Below are 6,000 nucleotides of genomic sequence, written 5' to 3' on the forward strand. Positions count from 1 at the left end.
AATGTATACTTTTGTACAACAGTAGTATCGATGGATTGCGCCTTGGAGCAAAACTTGAAATTAAAAAAGGTGGTACATATAGAGAGCGCTTGTCGCCAAATTATGCATATAGTACTATTGAAAAGGCTAGTCACAATAATGGTGTCCAGCACAACCCACCCCTCAAATAAAACTAAGAGGGTGCTTGGATACGTTTTAGTCCCATGACTAAAAGTAGTGGGACTAAAACATGCTAGCCTCACCCATGCTTGGATCCAAATACTAAAAAGGCTAAAATCAAGTTAATGAGCATTTATTATCCTCCAAACCTTCCAATCCAAAACTCGCCTGTGTTAATGGAGAGGAGTTAAATGAGTAGAGAGAGGACTAATCCACATTTTAGTAGGGGTACCCCTGACTAAAAAATTTAGTCTCAAGACTAGTTTTAGCCCCTCTTTAGTCAGGGGTGCTTGGAACTTTAGCCTCTTAAAGAGACTATTTTTAGTCAGACTAAAATAAGTCCCTTGGATCCAAGCACCCTCTAAGCATCCTGGAATTCTTTGACAAAACTAAGCACCCTGAAATTCTTTGACAACTAAACTGCTGGCTATATGATGTTGGACATATATATTGTACATATATAATGTGAAGAAACGAGTGGTAGTACTATACCAACTAAAAGATGAAATGTAAGAAATACTAGTATGTATGTACTGAAGAGTTAAAGTAACGAGAAGAAACATAACATAGTTCTGCTGGGGGCTCAGCACAACACACCCCTCAAATTAAATTAAGCACACCTGAAATTAAACTTTGCAACTGTCCCGGTAGACACTGCATTAGAACCACCATGAGCAACAACACTGCCACCTTACTCGGAGTCCTCGTCCACGTCCTCGACTTCGTCCTTGTCCCTCTTCCTCTTGGCCGATACTTCTTTGCTTGAACCGCACACTTGACTGTTGCTCTTCATCCAACCCTTGTAGATATTGAAGCAAAGGTAGCCATCCATTGCAGCATACTGGATGTGGTCTATATCTAGTACATTCCGCTGCCATGCATGACAATGAAACATGTATAGAGGTTTCACCAATTTACCGTACGAAGGATGAACCATGGCTCCTGCCAGGGTCAGCATTGAAGGCTGACGAGAGGGCACCAGCCGATTCTTCTGGAGGTCGAAGGGGTTGCCTACAATGAGGCCTATCTGACCTAGGATTTCTTTGTCGTTACCAAAGTCTACAGTAATGAATTTAACTAGGTTGCTCTCGAGGAAGTCCTTAAAATCCTGGCACTCAACGTCGGCATGTCATATGTGGTAGACCAAGCATAAGTCATGCACGCAAACCTGGATCACGACGGGCTTCTTCCTCTCTTCATCCTTTAGATCCTTCTCTCGTCCCAGGACTGTGGTGTACTCAACATCTAGCCCAGCGACCCACTCATCATCTGAGTTTTCGAACATGCGTTTGAAGCGAGAAAGGCATCCTTTCACCGTCGCGGAAGAACGGGTGTAGATGACGTCGAACTCATCGCCGGTGATGGTTCTAACCTTGTACTCACCACCGATCATGGAGATTTGGGACGCCACGTATTTGGGAGGAGGGTTAGGATTAGTGGAACTGCCGTAATGTGAATGGACGGGACGACTAGGAGCGAACCGCCGTAGTATTAAAGGACGTGCGGGGACGAGTAGGAGCGAGCTGCCAGCGTGCGAACGGCAGGGTACTGGCTTTCCATTCTCCCATGATATGGGCTTCCGAGAGCCCTTGGATCTGAGACTAAACGGTTGCATGGCGTGATTCTAGACCTATGGGTGAATATCCTATCCTAGAGGGTTATTCTGCAAATTTTCAGCAACTTAGCATGCGACCGTTTGATCTCAGATCCAAGGGCTGCCAGCAGCCCGTATCATGGTCGCGCCTACCATGACCGTCGCGTCGCTCGCGCGGTCGCGCCCTTGGAGATTTAACACGGTGCATTAGGCTATCTGATGTTGGCATGTCATACATAGTCATCACTTAGTCACTCATACTACAACAAGGTTGGCTATAAGTGTATTTTTTGTTACTCCTCTCTATCTCTTTCTTCGTACTGAAGGAAGAAACGGTGCTAGTAAGCGCGTGTATTTATTGCATTTGCCAAGGAGTGACCTCTTCCAATGAAATGGTGTTGCTAAGTTTGCTTCATTTAATTAGCTATAGACTCAAAATTGTCTTTTCACCTAGGTACACGTGCTTAGCACCGTTTCTTCCTTGGGTCACCAAACTAGTCTCTCTCTTCTTGAGTAACTTGCCACATCAGACTTTATGCCTATGTGGCAAGCTTAAGCACCTGTAGGAGCAAGTAAAAGTAAGTACAATAGTGCGCTTTACATGGCATTTTTGCATATGTGGAGGAAAGAGAGGCAAGGAAAAAGTGGAGAAGTGGGCTCTCATGCAAGAGCTAGCCTCTACTACATGGTGGAGCATTGGGAGAGGCACCTGTATGGAGGTGGTCAGGAATCTGGGAGACTCACGCCGGTCATAGCACCACAGTTAAAATGATAATGGCAAGTCAAATCACGGGGCCCCACCTGTCCAGCAGTAACTCGCTGTCAAATCACACAACCCTACGTTTGTAGCAGCCTACTCCCTCGTCTTCTCGCGTCTCTGTCGAACCGACTAGGCGGAAGTGCCCCGCCGCCTACCGCGCAGGAAAAGCCCCGCCCTCGACTTTTAAATAGTATACAATATACTAATTTTGTATCCATGGATTGCGCGCGCGCCATGGAGCAAAGCGTCTAGAAAACGGAGGAGACACGGTGGTCTTGCAATAGAGAAGAGGGAGAGGCGAGACGGTGGTTTTGGAATGGAGATGATGGAGAGGAGAGGAGGTGGTTTTGCAATGGAGAAGAGGGAGAGGAGCGTGCGGCAGCAATTTAGGATTGGACTAGAGGGCCAGCACGCTCTGACTGGATCAAAATAAAAATCAATTTACCCTTCAATTAAGAAAGCGACCCCACATTAACTAGTCTCCCTTTTATTCTGGGTCATAATTGACCATGATTTTCGCACATAAAATATATGTTATACGTTGTATACAAGGCCAGTATCAAAATTACAATTTGCAACTATAAAAGGCCACTAACATTAATCAAGGCAAAATTGATGGCGTTTGCCTCGTACTAGCACTCGAGGACATTAATATCCCTTGTGTGCATGCGGGAGTGAGAAGGTTAGTTTGCATTCCCAACATTAATCAACCAATGAGGAGTAAGAGGGTTGGCTTGTTGTGCCTGGGAGAGAAAAACCACATTAATTAACACGACAATCAAGGTGACAAGCTAGCTAGCAACATTGACTTAAACATAACATTGATTTTTACCTTGGTACCTGTAATATGAGTTTGTGGCCTTGTATAAAAAAATGGAGGGAGTATAATTTGAAAGTACATTCAGATACGAACCAAACGGTACAATTTTTGGCGACATGCATTCACATTTTGCTTGTCAAATACAGTACGTGGTCAAACTTTGACCCAAAATACGCGAACAACAAAAAAATACTTCCAAGACCAGAGCCGCTCTTCCGCTCTTCTCCTCTTAAGCCACCACCACTCCTCTCCTGTTCCAATCTAAATGAAGCACCGCTCCTCTCCTCTTCCATTTCAAAACCACCGCCCCTCCTCTCCTGTTCCAGTCCAAAACCAGCGTCGCTCCTCTCCCGTTCTAATCCAAAACCAGCACTGCTCCTCTCCTCTTCCATTCAAAAACCATCGCCGGCGAGTGAAGGTGCTGTGGAGAAGTAGATCGATGGAGGAGTACAACCGATATGTGAGGATCGCAGACGACGACCCTGTGAAGCTAGCTAGGATGTTGGAGATACAGTCTTGGTTTGACAACAAGGACCAACTAGCGGCGATGGCGACATCCATGGCCAAATATATGCAAGAGAGCGAAAAGGCGGCGATACTCCCGGAGGGAGTCGCGCCGGAATACATAGAGCTGCTCCTGTGGGCCATGGAGCAAACAGATTCACCGGATCCGATCGTGAGGGAGAGGTGGTGGGAGTATCGATCCCAGATGGAGCATCCACCAGAGATTGAAGGATCGAGTATCTACAGGGTGCCGTTTGTGAGGGTGTCCTGCCAGAGCGAGCCGGTGGAGTCTTCGTCGACCGAACCCAACTGCAAGAGGAGAAAAGCAGTTGGCCCGGCGATGCTTCCCCACCATCCTCTCCCTCGCCGTTCACATCGTCTCACGGGTCGGCTGTCTGCCGCCGAGGAATAGGAGGGGGCTGCCCCCCAGCCCAGTAGTCGGGCAGGTTGTGAATTGTCAGGAGGAGCTTAGGGTTGTCAGTATTTGCAGGTTGTGAATTGTGTTTTGTGTTGTGTATTTTGAGAGTACTTTCAGATATGAATGTCTTTTGAATTTCAGATTTGCAGTATTGAGCATATGAAGTATTTTATGAATTCTAGAGATCTATTTTTAGCACTTAAAAATGTAGTTTCATAGGAGTATAAAAGTGCAGACAATGTGATTCTCAGAGAAGAAACTGCAAGTTTCAGTTTCAGATTAGAAACTGCAAGTTCAGTTTCAGATAAGAAACTACAACTTTCAGAGGCAGAGCATTTATATTAACACGACCTTTTCAAACAGGGTTAACATCATGTTGGAAGTTTTATCCATGGTCGAAAATGGAACTACCAGCCAGTTAACATCATGCTGATCAACATTCATGCATAGCACATCTTCATATGATGCACAGTCAAAATGCCCACACAATGTCGAGTGTGCGAAACACAAAGAAAACAAGGGACAAAGTTTTGGCAAATGTTGGACGTGGTTTTGGGCTGCCCCGTCTAGGCTTTCATTTTTAACATGCGTAGCCCACGACCTCGGATGGGACGTCCATAGGCTTGTTTGTATTTTCTTAGGGCCATCATGTATCGACCGGCCTATGGACCTCCCATCCGAGGTTTTATTTTTGTCAGCCCAATTTATGTATTTTTTGAAGAAAACGCAGAGGTATGTTCTAATTTTCTATATAAGAATAGGAACGCCAGGTCCAACTTATGTTTCCCTGCTAACTATATTATATATATTTAAATTATTTTATATGTTGACTGTTTAGTTCACATACTCCCTCCTTTTAGGTTTATAGGGCTTATCTCAAAATTTTAGTTTTTCAATTTTATAAGGCTCAATTTGGTTGTTTTCCATCACATGTTCAGATTCCAAGGTGCATTAAATCATTGCATGCAAGTATTAAGAGAAAATTGACCAATGCATGTACTTTATGCATGCATGCATTGCAATTTATGCATTGATAAACATAATTTTTTGAGGAAAACAAGTGCATTAATTAGGTGCTTTTGCAAACTACAAAAAGTATTCCACCATTCATCATCTACCTTGGTTGGTGAGATTTTTGAATTGAGCCCTATAAACCGAAAAGGAGGGAGTAATTGGCAAATAGATCTCGCCGCCACCCCCCACATCCTGACTCCGGGCGCGCCTGCCCCCCTCAGCAAGTCTGCTCGCGCGCCCCATGGAGTCGCCGGCCATATCCACGGGGGAATGGCTGGAAGACAGGAAGATGTACAAGATGCATCTCCCACATGTCTACAAAGCCTTCCCGCGGATGCTCCAGCCGCTCGACTCCGTCGCACCGGCGGTGCTGCGGGAGACTCGAGGGAGGAGATGGAGGGAGCGGGCGATGCAGATCCGCGACGACGCTCTCTCCTGGACCCAGTGCATGCGCGAATGGAGGGAAGCAGAGGAGGAAGCTGCGAGGGAGGAAGCCGAGGAGGGACCGAATCCGTTCTCTCACTCGTGCAGGTATGCTCGGATGTGCAAGGATCATGTGGATTGGGAGCTGCTGAATCTAGCCCCGCGAATCTACTTCGAAGGAGATTTCTCGGAGAAGCACAAGATGCCCCACCCCAGTGAGCCGCCGATTGCGTTCGTTCGATGGGCGAAAGGAGAAGTGAATTCAGGAGATCCACGCCGTGCTGCGAGATGGGAATGCTTGACTGGAC

This window comes from Triticum aestivum, chromosome 1A, assembly GCF_018294505.1.
Source record: "Triticum aestivum cultivar Chinese Spring chromosome 1A, IWGSC CS RefSeq v2.1, whole genome shotgun sequence".
Lineage (NCBI taxonomy): Eukaryota > Viridiplantae > Streptophyta > Magnoliopsida > Poales > Poaceae > Triticum > Triticum aestivum.